We start from the raw sequence: 16,270 nt of genomic DNA on the forward strand, positions 1-16,270 counted from the left end.
AGCTAAGCATTGTCCATAATTGTAATCTAAGTGGAAATTTACATGTTCTACTTTTAAAGAGAAAGTTTCCATCCTTTTGTATTGTATGTTTTGGCACTTATGTTTGAGTCTTATTAATCTAAATGTTATTCTAGACTGGTGAAAGATGGGCTTATAGAACCATTAGTGTTCGCTATATTCTCAGTCTACGAATTCTATTTAGAGGATAATATGACCTAGGGCTCTTTTATTGTAAAGGAATTTAGTTCCAATGACTTCTTTAAGTCAATGCATACATGAAAGAGGAATATGACTCTTTTAGATATAGTAAAGTACATGATAAATATTTCCATTTACTTATTTCTTTCGGAGATATACTCTAATTATTACCATACATTTTCTAAAATTGATTCCAAAAGTTTGTTCCTAGGATATTTGTCAAATTGTGGATTGGGTGAAAACCTAGTATATGATACTTCTACTTTTGGAGATGTCCATCACTTGTGCTAGAAATGAAGTCTGACAAATTGGAATCAAAAGGTAGAAAAATATGTGTTTATGTTGGGTATCCAAAAAGAAATTGTGGAAGATTATTTTAGTATTCATAAATATAACAAGGTTTTTGTAAAGTACAAATATAAAGTTTCTAGATAATGACTATGTGAATAACCTTAAAGCTAAACGTAGAATTGTTCTAGAAGAAAAATGTCAGAATTTGTTGTAGGAAAACTATAAAATACATTTAGAAATGAGTTGGTTGTATTAAATACACCACAAGACATTATTCTATAGATAATTAGTATACCGGTGCAATATCATAATGGGAGGATTATCAGATTACCTAATAAATTCATACTTTTAGGATAAACTTGTGAAGTCCCATGAGGATATGAATTTTTGATTCTCGGTCCTATGTAGAGGCAATATATGATATGAGTATGGATTACTAGATCAAAGTTATGTAAATAGAATTAGATTCTATTTAAAGTCTAGAACTTGTAGAGGCACCTAATGGCATTAAGCCTATTGTTTTCAAATAGGTCTAGAAGAAAATGAGATTGATAGAATTGAAGGTGTAAACCTTCAAATTCAAGACTAGTGGCAAAAAGATTTATTCAGAATGAAAAGGATCGATTATGAAAATATTTTTTCACCAATGTCATGTTTGACTCTATCTAGATTCTCTTATCCATTATATTTCATTCAAATGAAATATGGTAATGGATATCAAGAAAGCTACTCTTAGTGTCAATCTTGGGGAAGATATCTATATGATGTAGCTAAAGTAGTTCATAGCAAAGAACCAGTTGTTTTCAGTATGCAAGTTGCTTAAAATCCATTTATGGACTAAAGCAAGCATCTAGATCATACAGTATCATCTTTGATCAAGCAATCAAATTGTTTGATTTTGATCAAGTAGTGATAAGCCTTATGAGTGTAAAAGCTATATAGAGTAATAAATCTCTTAATGTATCTTGATGACATTCTAATAATTTAGAATGATGTATAGATATTGTCATCAATAGAATTTTTTGTTGTCAAGACTAGATTGATATGAAGTACTTGAGTAAGACTAGTCACATCCTAAGAGTTAAACTTTGGTAAGATTCAAAAATTAGGATTTTGGGTCTATCTCAAACTGCATAAATAGATTATATTCTAGTTAGGTATAGCATGTGATACTTCAAGAAAGGATTCATTCCTTTCAAGTTTGAAGTTCTTTTTTTATTATAGCCCTAAGACATATAAAAGGAAGAGAATATGAAGACGGTTCCTTATACCATGTTAAAAGAAAGTCTCAATTATGGTATGCTATATACTAGGCCAAATATCTGTTTTGTAGTGGGCATAATAGGCAAATATCAATTAAAGTCCAGGATTACTTAACTTAGTGGGAGTAAAGCATATACTCAAATATCTTAGGAGAATGAGGGATTATATGCTTGTCCACCAAAGTGAGGATTTAATAGTTACTGGTTGTACAAATACCGATTTCTAGTTTGATTGTGATTCATGAAATTTGACTTTAGGATATGCGTTCATCCTAGGTGGTGAAGATAAATATTAAGTGTAAGTATTATCTCTTTGGAGAGATATGAGTATGTGAGATGTAGTAGTAGAAAATATAATTTATGCAATAAATCTGGCTGAAAATTTTTTCAAAACCTTACCTTAGAGTGACTATGAGTTACTCTAAAGGGAAATAAGTGTTAGATATATGCAAAATTGTCTTTGAGGGTAAGTGGGAGATTGTTAGGGTTTATGCCCTAAAATCCAATTTATTGCATGTTATAAATAATTAAATAATTTAATTATATGAGACTATTTATAAATGAACTAATGAGACATTATCATAGTCCTTGAGATGCATTGTATGTGATTTAGTTACAGAAGATATAAATCACAAGTTCCTTGTACACTCAAAATATAGTTTGTAGTCGGTGATGAAATTGAGCGTTTCATCTGCGAAGACCATAACACATCAACTAAGATGATTTTTCTTGATCATGGAAGTGGAGACCTCTAGTTAATGTGTTGATATGTCTTAAGTGTGTAAGACATATTGAATTGGACTGCTGTGAGATTAATTATTCAATTAACAACTGTCACCTAAATAATTAATCTCACGACTTCTAATTTCATAGACTCTCAATCATGAGAGGATAGTAAACTCAATCATGAAATGTATGTTACTTTGATAAATTAGGAGTGAGATCTAGTTTAACAGTCAAAACCTTAGTATGTTTGGTAAATGCACGTAGTGTTGAGGGAACCCATATTCTGAAGATGAAATCTATAATCTCTTTCTATAGAGACACGAAATATCCCTGTGAGATAAGTTTAATAGAACTTGTTATTCAGGGGCGACCACTTTAGTAAGAGTTACTAAAGTTTATATTTATTGAAATTAGATTTCATAAATATGAATAACTAAAAGATTAAATCGGGTACTCAAGGAATAAAATAGTTTTTTACAAAGTGACAGTTTATTATGACTTTGTTTGCTATGGATATTTCATGGAGGGGTCAAATGATATTATATTAGAGTCTGGAATATAATTTAATAATAAGGCCTAGAGTGCAATTATATTTCCATAGTGATACTTGTTATATAATTAATGGTAACTTTGAGTTTGTTAAGAGTTGATAGATAAGTCTGAGGCCCATTTGAGCTAGAGCCTTATTAGTTCATTTGGTCCCATCCCAACCCACACTTAAGCCTAATTGGGCTAGCCCAAAAGGCTAACCCAATTAGCTAATCAGTTTTTATTTAATAAGAGTTTTTAAATAAAATAACTGCCAAGGCAATTAAAATGTATGTATAATTAAAAGAAGAGAAAACAGTTTTTCTCTACAAGATCTTGGAAATACACTTTTCCAAAGGAAAATCAACGTACACAAGAATTGATGAGATCACTCATCTTGGACACCATGTGGAATTGGGATGAAGATTGAAGGTATTCTCAAGTTTTGTTTTTGAATTCCATTGCATCAAAGGTACGCTTTCTTTTCTTTGTTCTAGATATTCAAGGATATATGTTATTTCTCATGAATAAAGTAGATTCTTATGTTGCTTCCGCTGTGGGTTTTGTATGAGATGCATGTTGGAAAATTTAGACTCCGGTTGATAGAATTAACAAGTTTTAAATCCAAGTTGTTAATTAAATTTATTATGTAAAAAACTTGTTAAAAAAAACTAACATCAATATCATGTCAATATAATGCACAACGAAAAAGTAAATAAGACAAGATATAGTGACTTAGGAAAACCAATGAAATAAACTAGTTTCATAGTAAAAAACTTGGGGGGAAACCTTCCCGAAAAGCAATCCACTATAGTAAAGTGAAGTTTTAGATCTAGTACAAAACCTTTATCCCTAGAATCTACAATCCTCGTAGATGAACTTACAATAGAAACCTTCTACCGCTTCAGAACCTCTGAACTCTTCAATATATAAATGCCACCCTTTGATGCACAGATCCCAGTACGTGACTAACTCCTTTGCACAAATCTTAGTACGTGACTCACTCACCAACTTGAGGAAGAAGAATGTTAGCTGCAAAGTTCTTCACTTCATCAACAATGAAGATCAAGAAGCACTTGGTTACAAAACCCTAAGGCGCAAAGACGCAATAGCTTCTTTAGAGAGAATAAGGCATCGGTCACCCTTTGCATATGTTTTCCTTGTATTCTCTAATGTGGCGGCATTTAAAACAAACCTCATATATGTCTAAGGTTGTGAAAAAAGAAATCCTACACATACATGTCAGCATGGGCCGAAAATCAGATCTGAAAATTCTGATTTTATAATTCTCGATAGATACAACTGTCAAGCTATCTGTCAAGCCTCGATAAATAGTATCTGTTGAGCTTTGATGAATTAGCATTTCTTCACTTGTTTCTTGAACAGATTTGCATGATTTCAATACTAGACTTGAACTCTTGTTCTTTGAAGTACTAAACACATCCTAAATCTACCAAATTACAAGTAAAGTATGTTTTGTCAAATGATTAGCCAATTACATAAAAATATGTCCTTAACAATACAAAACCAGTTTTTCCAACATGAACATGTGAAGATCCAAAGTGGGAGTATACACAATTTTGCATTATTTTGGTTCATTCAACTATTATTCGGTAAAACGTCAATTTTTTATATATTGAAAGATACAAAGTAAAATTTTATTTGAGAATAGAAGTGTCACAGAAGTATAAAAATTTCAAATTTGTGTTAATTCATAATATTTTTGAAGGCATAAATATAGACTAACCTCTTCACACATGCTACGCACGCGCTCAAAAACTCTTATATTTTTTAAAATGTTAATAGTTTTTGTTTATTCTAATTTGTGGTTGATGCATTTTTCAATCACAAAAATATTTAGGGGTGTAATGAGATGTAGCACAAAAAAATTAATACACCCACAAATGCATAAAATAATGAACACATTTACACAAGAACAAATGATTTCAAAACTACTTCGGTATTCTTTTTTCTAAGGATATCCCCGTGACACTCCTATCGGTACCAATAGTTTTTAAATGTATAAATGATCAAATTTACTCTTAAACATTGAATTGTGATGAATAAAAAATTATAACACTAAACCCCCCAAAAAAGAGCCTTATGCACAAAGATTTATAATTTAGGACAAAATTTGGTAACAAATTTAGTTGTTGTTACATATTTTGAAAATATAAACATTAGATTGTATGCTCTTTATACTCTTAAGACAAATATCAAATTTTGTACCAATCAAATATTATTTACTATATTTACATAATTTTATTTATTTTGCATAATTTTTTATATTACAAAAACTTGCAATTTAAACAATTGATTGATGACATAATTATAAATATTTGATTTTCTATGAATTTTACAAGTGGAAGATATAAGAAGAAAATATAATCCAATAATGGATTTTTTAAAATTCACATAATTTTTGATCTTAAGCTACAATCAAGTTTGAAGCAAAACTTTGTTAATGGCAAAAATGTATTGTTATGTAAAAAAGGAAAACTAAACCTAAATGCCCCCATGCAGGATCGAACTACAGACCTTCAGTTTACAAGACTGACGCTCTACCACTGAGCTATAGGGGCAGTTGCCACTGATTTCTTTGCAGAGCTATTTTTAATCGTAGTCTTTGCTTTACAGAAATGTGGAGCTACATAACGGTATTCGGTTAAAGACAAAAGTTAGATTTGAAAGGAACGAAATGGTTTTGGTGCTTTCTCAATTTATCATGCATATTAAACACTCAACAAACATCTTTGAAATAGTGTTATTATTATTATTATTCACTGTAAAGACTAAAGAGTCTTTAATATAATTATAGAAGATTATTACAACACCTATATAATTTTTATTTATTCCTTCAAATCGGATACATGAGCCGTAGAAAGTGGCAATTGAGAGGACATCCCACACTCAATTTTTTTACATATATAAGATGAAAGATGAAAATAAATTAATAAATAAATAAAACAAAAACACACACACACATATAGATATTCTCTTATTTATCACTAGCAGCATTAGCATTATCTGCTATAATAATTAAGGACAATGCTAGTGGGTTTAAGTATTAGTAGTACTTAATTAGTGCAAGGCTTCATCGTAGCAGCAGAGGAAAGTGGTGTTTTTCTCCATGTAGTGGTGACACTCAGGACACTTCATCTTTTTTGGGATTTTTCCAGCATAGTTTGAGAACTCAATGCGGCAACTAGGGTGAGAATTACCACGAAGCGAAGCAACATAGTTTTGAAAAGCAGTGTCAAAGCCCTGCAGTGCCACCTTTTCTTTCCGTAGTTCATACTCAAACAAGGCAAGCCAGAGAATGTTTCCATGCTCATTAAACAATACACTAGACCCTCTGCTAAGCACTGCCCATGTACCCTCTCTGTCAAAGCTAAGACCCCTCTGGATTTGTTGCATCACAAGGTCGTGTTCCTCATCCTTGCCTAGCTGAATCTTTGAGAACAGCATGCTCTCAAGCCTGGTCCAAAAGAAACATATTAAGGCTGGGTCTTCCCAGCAGGTACTGAGTTTTCCCTGTACAATGTTCGCTATCACTCGCTTCACTTGCTCCCATTTTGTGGCTTTTCCTACATACATGATCTCTAAGGGTATGCGTGCAGCCGCTGCAACTGCTTTTGCTTCCTCTGTAAATTTCCGAATCCACTCCATGTCATCGCCTCCATACAAGAAAATGTATTTTTCTTCTTTAATCTGTTCAATGATAAAGAGAGAAATGTGAATTAGTATGATAAATCTTTATTATCCAAAAAATTTAAACCGTTAAAAAATAGTTGATTTAATTATATAATCATTATTCTAACATTTTTTTTTCTTAAAGAGTGTGTTTGTGCAAACACACATATATATAATTACCCAGTGGCGGTGCGACGTTGATCCCAGAGTGTTCCTAGGAACACCCTAAACAAATTTTTTTTTTTTTTTATATATAATAATTGAAATTATTTTATTTGTTTACCCTTAAAAAAAATGAGGAATACCCTCAATCAAAATTAGGAACACTCTCAACTAAAAAAAAAAAAAAAAATTTGTTCTTACTTTCAAGCAAAAAAAAAAAAAGCCCAAAAAAAAAAAATTGAACTAAAAAATGCAAAAAAAAAAAAAAAAAGGTAACAGAGCAAGTCCACCAGGAAAAAAAGCCCAACATTAATCGGTAAAGCAAACCCTTTCTTTTTACAGTAGCAAACCCATGGATTCTCAAAAAAAAAAAAAAAAAAAACCAAAACAAACCAAAACCCAATATATTGAAATCAGAAACCAACGGACGACGCTTGAAAGAAAGAAAGAAACCTAACCTAAAGTCTAAAGAAAAAAACCTAACCCATAAACCCAATATACTGAGCTCCAAAACTACAGAATGCTAGAACCAACGGATCACTGGATCGGAGAAGGAGATTGCCGGATCGAGCTTCAAACTCAAGCTCCAAAATGGCAGAACACATTGGATAGGAGATCGGATCGGTCTTCCTCGCCTCGACGTGTTGTCCCGAGTCCCGACGGCGTTGCCCCTCAGCCTCAGGCGTCCTTGCTCCCTCAACCTCAAGGTATTTCATCTCTGTCTCAGTCTCTCTCTATCTCAGTCTCAGTCTCTCTCTCTCTTCATCTCAGTCTCTCTCTCTCTCTTTTAACATGTACCCTGTTTGTTTTTGGCTTTATCCGGTGTTGGTGTTTTTTTTTTTTTGATACAGTGTTGGTGTTGGTGTTGGTGAGATTATTGGTGTTGGTTTGGGGTCTTTTGGTGAGATACAGTTGGCTTTATCTGATTTACTGTGTTAGTGCCGGTGCAAGTGCAAGTGTACAACTAATAATTAATAAATATGGCTGTGTGATGTGTGCTAGTTGATTAGTTTAACTAGTGGTCATAAAATATGTAACAAATCACTCTTTTTTAGACTTGGACTTAAGCTATATGGCCTATATATTTTTTTGCTGCACAATTTATTGACTTTTTTTTTGGTTAAGTAATAGTATGATATTCCAAGTATCAAACAACCATAGTAATTAGTTAAACTAATTAATTTTTTTTTGTTTGGGTTATTAATTAACCAATAATTAATTAGGAAAAAAAACTAATAAACAATAATTAATAATTTAATTAGCCAATACATTATAAAAGACAAAAAAATTAAATTATGTTAGGCTAAACAACAATTAATAATTTTATAATTAATGAAACAACAATATAAAAAATTATAGTTTATAAAAGACAAACAAATTAATAAAACAACTAAACAACAATACATTTGGGAAAAATTCCTAGAGCCGCCACTGGGAAAAATTATGCTTCTTAAAGAACACTTTGAGAAAAATTTCTGGAACCGCCACTGTAATTACCTAGATCAATATGGTTGGGTCAATGCCATCCACCAACAGCTCAAGCCTCCAAGCCTCTTCTCTCCAAAGAGCTTCTCTCAAGGTAGTGAAATGGAAAGCATGCCCTCCCCAAATCCACATCAAGTGAATTGCATTGGGGGACACCACTCTCCCTTGAGGGTCTAGGACTACGAGGATGGACTTGTTCCTGAAGTGCCACTCCTCCTTGATGAACTTGACTGATGTCTTCAATATTATGGAAGGGTGAAATATTAAGTACCATTTCATTTTTAGAGTCTGCAACTTTTCAAAATGCCTTTGCCTGGCATCAGTCAATTGGTCCACAATGGGAATCCACACAACCTCATATGGACCCTGAAGCCTCAATATTCTGGTCTTATCATAAACCAGTTCAAGAATCAACTCATCTTCGATGATATCTAGACTTGAAATAAGCAATAGTACATTCTTCCTCCTAAGAACATCAAGGTTAACTTGGTTTTATCAAAATAAAACAATCACATATAGATAATAATATCAATAATTATACTATCCAAACTTTAAAATTAAGACTAAGTATATATATGCAATATGCTGATAGTAGAAATTGTAATGTTGGTATCAGTCAATTGGTCCACAATGGGGATCCACACAATCTCATATAGATTTTGGAACTTAATTTCGTGGACCCTGGACTTGATATAACTCTGTTCAAGAACCAACAACTCATCTTGGGTTATATCTAGACTTGATATGAGTAATAGCAGTTTCTTCTTACTAAGAACATCAATGTTAACCTGGTTTTGCCAATATCGAACAATTATATATAGATAATTAGATAACTAATTATACTATCACAACTTAAATGGTTATATTGGTAATTTTGCTTCAGTAATGATAATGATTTGTGTTAGAAGAATGCCGACCCTTTTCTTGGTGGTGCCATCAACAGGCGCCTGCACATCATCCCTAGGGCAAATCAAGGCCTTGAGAGCCTTCATGTTGTCAATTTGGGTTATATGTTGAAGAGATCAGCAAGCCTTTGATGAGATTCAATATCCCTCATCTCCTCTGCATTGAATAGGAGACTTTCAGCGTATACATGGTGGTATCTTATGTAATAGATTATACAACATTGTTTAATTTCCCATGTATGTCAAGTTTATGTATCCATTTTTATGGCAATGCATAAAACTGGCTTACCAATGTATTGAATGCACTTTTTCATCTTCTTCCTAAGATCTTCAAGTATGGTTTTGAGCTTGAGAGCCAGGGTGGATGGCTCCCATGCTTCTGTGGTGGATAACGCAAACCTGCAATCAATAGCCATTTTTTGCAGTGTTAAAGTTAAACGCCTCATGAACATTTTATATGTTTAAAATTTACACTACTTGTAAAACAATTTGGATAAATTTTTTTTATATAAAAAAGTCAATTACTTAGTATAGAAATTTCAAGAAACTTTTAATAAAATTACATATAAATGCCACATTTTATCTAAATGAAGGATTTACAAAAGAATTACAAATTGGGATATTGGACAGGAAAACATACTCGTAGCCCTTGCTAGTGAAGCTAACAATTTGATATGTGCAGACCACGATGCTCCTGACAGTCCAATAGGCAGCACTTGGACTCTGGGCCATGGCAGAGGATAATGCTTGTACCTCCAATGTGATATACTTGGATGGTAGTTCATTAAACACAATGACACAATGGGGCACTTCCAATGCCGTCCCGATTAATCTTTAAGTATATTGAACTGGGGTTTCAATGGCGCACCGTGCTCAGTTTGAGCATCGAATTGTCCACAGTTCCAAGCAAAAGCGAAGAGGGTCAGTACCAACTTAACCCCCCAATTATAGTTTGCTAGCATGTTAAATATTATGACTGTCGTTAAATGTGCTTTCGTGCCACTCGAAGCCATGTATGCTAGCTGAAAATTCACATATTATATATTTCTAATTGTTAATGTTGAAGTTAGTGGGTACAATACAATGCATATATTTATTATTTGTGATTTGGTAAACAAAACAACCACAAAAATGGAAATTGGTCTAACTTATAAATAATTAAATTAACACATGAAACTTACAGTCTAAGAAGAAAATAAGAGAGAAAAATCATTTTTTATCAAGGTTAGTATTTTACATTATGTCCTTAAGACAAATTTCATCACTCACAGTGATGCTTTGAGTTTCCTAGGCATCTATCTCCCAAGATAAGATGATTTCCTACACACAAAAGAAACTTAATCCCTGTTTGGTTCTAAAAAGTGGTGTATTCACTTTTCATTTTCTCTTTTTTGTATTCAAATTCTAAAATTCAATATAGAAAAAATGACCGATTTTTGCATTTGAGGTTGTTCGGCAAGTTATTTTGAATACAGAACTTGGGTATAAAATTCATCATACACAGTTTGGTATTTTTTTCTATTTTTTTTTTAAAAGTTAATTTTTTCACTTACATACACACATCAATCAGGTGGGGCCCTTTGCATTTTCACAATATATACAGAATTGCCACTATATTTGTTTTTTATGAAAATGAAACACTAAAAAAGTGTTTTCATTTTTTGTGTTCAAATTCAACTTTTAGGATACTGAAAATGAAAATTGAGTACAAATTCTTAAACCAAACAAGTTTTTTTTTTTTTTTTGGTGGATCCCATTGCAAACTCAAAATGAAAACAAAAAGCACCACTTTTTTCAGATAATCAAATAGGACCTTAACAATTCATGCCTAGCATATAGAACTTTGTTTTACTCTTTGATGGACATTTTGGACTCTTATATCTAAAAATGAAGACAAAAGGTCAACAAAATGAATGAGGGACAATGTATTTATAGGGAAAATTGCAACAACTCAAAACAGGTGCAACCGTGAAAGGTGAACATACACACTGGTCTGGAGAAATAACACAGTGAACAAAAACAAAAAAAAAAATCATCGTATTTAGGATATAGGATTTTACTTTCTAGATTTGAAGTTTTTTAAAAAAAAATGGTTTCTTAGTGAACCTCTTTATGGTTGTGGCAGTCAAGCGCTATATCTCTGAACCTCTTTATGTATTCCAAGAGGTTTTCCCTAGGCCGCTGTTTCATCCCTTGGAGGGTTGCCAAGGTGACAGTCTCTTCTCCATGAAAATACTTGCTGCAAAAAACTTCCACCATGTCATCCTAGGTGGGGATGGACCCTAGCCTTAAGCCAGTGTACTAAGTGTAAGTGCCATTGCTTAGGGACTTCGAGAACTCGCGGAGGCATAGATCTTCATCTCCCACGTAAGGTCCTATAGTGTCTAGGAAATTGCTCATGTGTTCGACAGTGCTTCCCCTCCTTACGTCATACTGGGAGAATGTTGTTGCTCATACCTCTTAGGATATGGATTGTTGAGTAGTTTCGCCAGGTACAGTGGCCTTCTTGAGAAAAGTCTTTCCTTTGGCATCTTAGCTTTCTCTTTCTCTGGCAGCGCTGCTACGTCTACCATGGTCACAAATCGTGGCTTAGCATTCTGTAGGCATCCCTCCACTGGTGTTTCTTCTTTGTCTACCACATTTTCTAGGTTGTGTTGGGTGCCCTTCTTTTTGGTCTTGTCAACCTTCAACTGGTGGATCTCCTCTACCAGCTATTGCTGGGTGTGATGCATGGACTGCATCATCTCAATAAAGAAGTTGGTGTTGTCTCCAATGGTTTCTCTGTTCCTACTGTGGCCCAGCCCCTATTGCAGATGTTCCTTCCCCTTGACGAAACGGTCAAGGGCTGGCTGGTCGAGATTTTGCTTGGGAAGGTACAACACTGGTATTGCGTGTTGTCTTTGATCTAAGAGGCATGGCTTGCGAGGGTTCTATGGTCCTTCTCTTATTTTTCCCCTTTCTGTCTCTCAACTCCTTAGTGGAGTTGCCAATTTAATGTATGGGTTCTTTGTGCTCTTGGGCTAAGGTCTTTTCTGCTATGGGTTAGAGAGTTGGGCCTGTCCTACTAGCTTAGCAAGACCTTGCTGAGGGGCTAGTATGTGCACAAGCTAAATATCCCAAAAGAAAGACAACAAATAACAAATATATATATATATATAATGTATGTACTTCTATATGTATTTAAGTAGAAAGACTAGTTATAAATAATGGGCTTTTCGTAGGAAGTGAACTAAAGAGAACCTAAACTCCAACTTAGACAACCTTATTACTAGACATTTAATTTGTGTATTTTGGAGAATGGGTCTGGATTGCTACTTCTTGTTTTGTTGGGATTACAAGAGTGGGTTTGCTATGAGAGGGAGGGAAAAAATTTTCTATTGATGCATGATTTTTCTGTTGTATTCACTCTTTTGCCTTTCTAAGTTTTACATCACTCTTTCTCTTTGCTCTCTTGTTTCCTTGTCAGTTCTTTGTGCTCCTTGCCTTAGTCATTACCCCCTTCTACTTATGGCTAATGTTTCTATTTATACTGAATTAATCCCATGTGATTTCTCTTTTTTACTCTTGTGGCTTACTAACCATTTTTGTCTGCTGCTAACACTTCTCTAAGGTGCCCACTATCCTTCTAGCCGTTTGGCCTCCACTACATCTGGGCATTGCAAGTGTTTTCTCTTGCTTCCATTACTCACCCCATGGCAAATCCTTGTCCAATCTGATTTTGCCGTATACTTTTCTCTCTCCTTTGATGGGTAAAGCCTTGGGTCTCTCTCTACCTATCTCTCTAGCATGCATCAAGTGGTCCTAGCTAGTTTGCTATCTATTTCGGGGAAGGATGCCTCCCCAGCATAGCGCCTCCCAAAAGGGGCCCTGGTTGGATACCCAAAATAGGACATTTTCTTCCCTCCACCAAACCACACCCTTTGTAATTCCCTTGACCATGGGCCCACCTCCCTTGCCTAGTTGGGCACAAGTTGGTGGTGCTTCGGCCATAATATGGTTGTCTTATTGCTTCACGCCTCGTCTTCTTTCTTTCCCACGTAGTTTTTGCCATTCCTATTTGATTTTGTCTAGTTTTGTTATTTGTTGAGATTAAGGCTCACCACCCGTGGTTGCCCTTTATGGGAAACGGTGTGGGCTTGTTGGGCTTGCCCCATCTTACTTTTTTTGGGCCCGTGGACTTTTCAAAATCTTATTACTTTTCTGCTAATTCCTACAGGGCTGGCCCATTGGGCCTTCTCCTCTCCCTTCCATCTTTTGGCTCATTCAAGGCCTGTTCTCCTTTGTCTTAAAGAGGGTTGTCTCACCGTGGTTGGCTCTTCCATGCTGCCCATGGGCTAGCATATTCAATTCCTTACCTCTTCATGGGTATACCTTTTCCTTGGGCCTTCCTAGCCCCATTGTATCTGCCATTATTCCTTAGTCTTTTCCTTCCTTCCTTTAACTTGTTTATGGGCTTTTTTGCCGTAGGGCCATTTTTATGAAAAATGGGTATCAACAGGTTGAAATGGGTTAATTTCTACACATTTGATGGGTTGGAATTTCTCAACCTAACAAGCATGCTTTGGGTTGGAAAACCCCCCCAATCTGACCTAACCTGAACCATACACATTTCTAATGCTTGGGATCAACTCATTCAACTTTACAAGCCAATCTTGGAAAAAAAAATAATTGATCTGGTCTGTGAGATCAGTTTCGCAATTGGGCAAGGTTGGTGATGTCAAGCAGAATTTGAGCAAGACTATGCTTGTTGCGACCATAGAACAAAACTACTGGAGGCCACAAAGTGGTGGCTCTAATACTATGTGTAAAATTAAGGAAGAGAGAAAAAAAAAAGTATAGATTGTGTATAAAGTGTAGTTGTACTGAACATAATTTCTACATACAAAGGATGTTTTATTGTAAAATGTGCTCATATATATATGTAAATTTGTTTTTTATAAAGCATGGCACCAAGCATGTTTGGATCTATCTTTTCAACGTATTATGTGGCAATTAAACAACTCATTGACTCATTAAAAAAAAAATTGTAACTAAAACTATCCATGAAATGTCTCTTTAGTTGCCACATAATGGGTTAGAATAAGATAGCTCTAAACATGTTTGGAGCCAAACTTGTTGCTCCAAGTTTTAGATCATTTATGTTTTTGAAAATTTTACAAACAAAAATTCTAGGCTCCATCCCCGGGGACAAATGATCCTTGATTGAGACTAAAATCAAAGACAATGTTGATTCTTCTTGATTTTAAATCAATCAAGAATGTATGTGATAACTATGACATATATTACACCAACACAACCCTCAAAATGTTTATAGCATTTCCAAGGTGGGGGATCATGCATTTTTAGATACATTCACCAATGTTTAAGTAGGCATTATATGAGTCAGTTTCTCAGTCACTCCCTAACTTAAACAAGTGACAACTTGGCGATATTCTTTAACAAAGAAGAATACAATCCAACCTTAAAGGACTTGCAAGTCCCATTTTTATTTTGGCTCAAAGTTAGCAAATCACTTGCTTAGCGAAATCCTTTTTTTCTTTTTAACATAATTGACTATTGGATTTTTTGAGAATTAATTTCATTATATAATATGCAGCATGAAGATCTTGTAAAACAATATTAAAACAACATCTAATATTACTAAAATAAGTTACAAACTAATGTGCTAATGAATATGATTTGTCATTAGTGTACACATCAACAACATAGTAATAATAGATTTTATATATTATTATTTTTTCTTGTAAGTAAAATTGGAATATTAGGTTGTAAGATTTTCATGGTAAACTTATAATATTTCTCGAATCATTAAATTTAGTAATAGTGATTTTTTCTAACCTCATTAGAAATTTGGTCGAGAATATAAGACAACTCCTTAAGCAAGGGAGCCTCCTACAAAAAAAAAAAAAAAAACTAGTAATTAGCAAATGAAAACAAATATAAGAGTTGTCCTACAAAAATAAGTTTTGGCCCCCCAAATATTTGAGTTAATCCAATGATGCTTTAAATAAAAAAATTGGTTTAATAGTTATTGAGACAGTACTTTATTTTCCTCAATTTTAGTTTTTATTCAGGGGTGGAGCCACATAGTGGCTTGGGAGGGCCCAGGCCCTTGCAAAAAAAAAAAAAAATCCACTAAAGTATATATAAAAAATAATTGGACCCCCCAATTTTGGACATTTGGCCCCCATAGCCCATATACTCACCGTTCTCCTAAGCCCAGCTGAATTTTTAGGCCTACTCCAAATAAAAAAAAAAAAAAAATTTGGCCCACTTACATCAAGTCCAATTGTCCAAATACCAACAACAAAATTACACTTTCTCTCCATCTCAAAAAACTCACCCACATGACCCATGGAATCCCATTTTTCCCTTTACATATATATATATATATATATATATATATATATATATATATATATATATATATATATATTTTTTTTTTGTCTTCTTTGACACACTTCCTGACTTCCACTTTTCAGTCCCACTCCCACACTCCCACTCCACTGCCTACTAGCCCCTAAACCCAGCTCTCTGCATCAGTCCTCTCCTCTGTCCTCACAATCCGAAAAAAAAAAAAAAAAATTCCTGGTGAGTTTGGTGTTTCATGTTTATGTTTTTAGCCTGTGAGCCTGTCACTTGCTATCAGGTAAAAAAAAAAATGATTGAGACTCAGTTGGGTTTTTAAGTTTTTACTTTGAAAAAAATGTGATTGTCATATGGAAATTTGGTTAAAGTTGTGATTTTTTTGCTTAATTTTGTTGTTGTAGGCTGTGGTGAATAATTTGGAAGATGCATATGAGTTGATTGATTCAGCGATTTCGACTTCATTGAAGGAAAGCAAGCCTGTTTATAGTGTATATTAGTATAAGCTGTAACTAGTGGTGAGTTTTCTTATCTTTAATTAGTACTATGGTGTTGTTAAATTGTTTGGTTTATGTTGTGTAATAATACTTGTGTGTTTAATTTTTGTTTTGTTTGAGGGGTTAATATTAATTAAAGTTGTATTAAAAATGGGTT

The 16,270-nt window shown here is 33.9% G+C and overlaps 1 non-coding gene and 1 pseudogene across 1 annotated transcript; both read right to left on the bottom strand.

The window, feature by feature from the left end:
- Nucleotides 1-5,515: 5,515 nt before the first annotated feature.
- On the bottom strand, nt 5,516-5,587 carry TRNAT-UGU (transfer RNA threonine (anticodon UGU)). The gene has a single exon. It is a non-coding gene; the product is annotated as a tRNA-Thr (tRNA).
- Nucleotides 5,588-6,086: 499 nt separating this feature from the next.
- On the bottom strand, nt 6,087-15,606 carry LOC142632293 (protein SIEVE ELEMENT OCCLUSION B-like; annotated as a pseudogene).
- Between the last annotated feature and the right edge of the window lie 664 nt (nt 15,607-16,270).

The sequence above is a fragment of the Castanea sativa genome, chromosome 1 (assembly GCF_040712315.1).
Source record: "Castanea sativa cultivar Marrone di Chiusa Pesio chromosome 1, ASM4071231v1".
In the NCBI taxonomy this organism is placed as follows: Eukaryota; Viridiplantae; Streptophyta; class Magnoliopsida; order Fagales; family Fagaceae; genus Castanea; species Castanea sativa.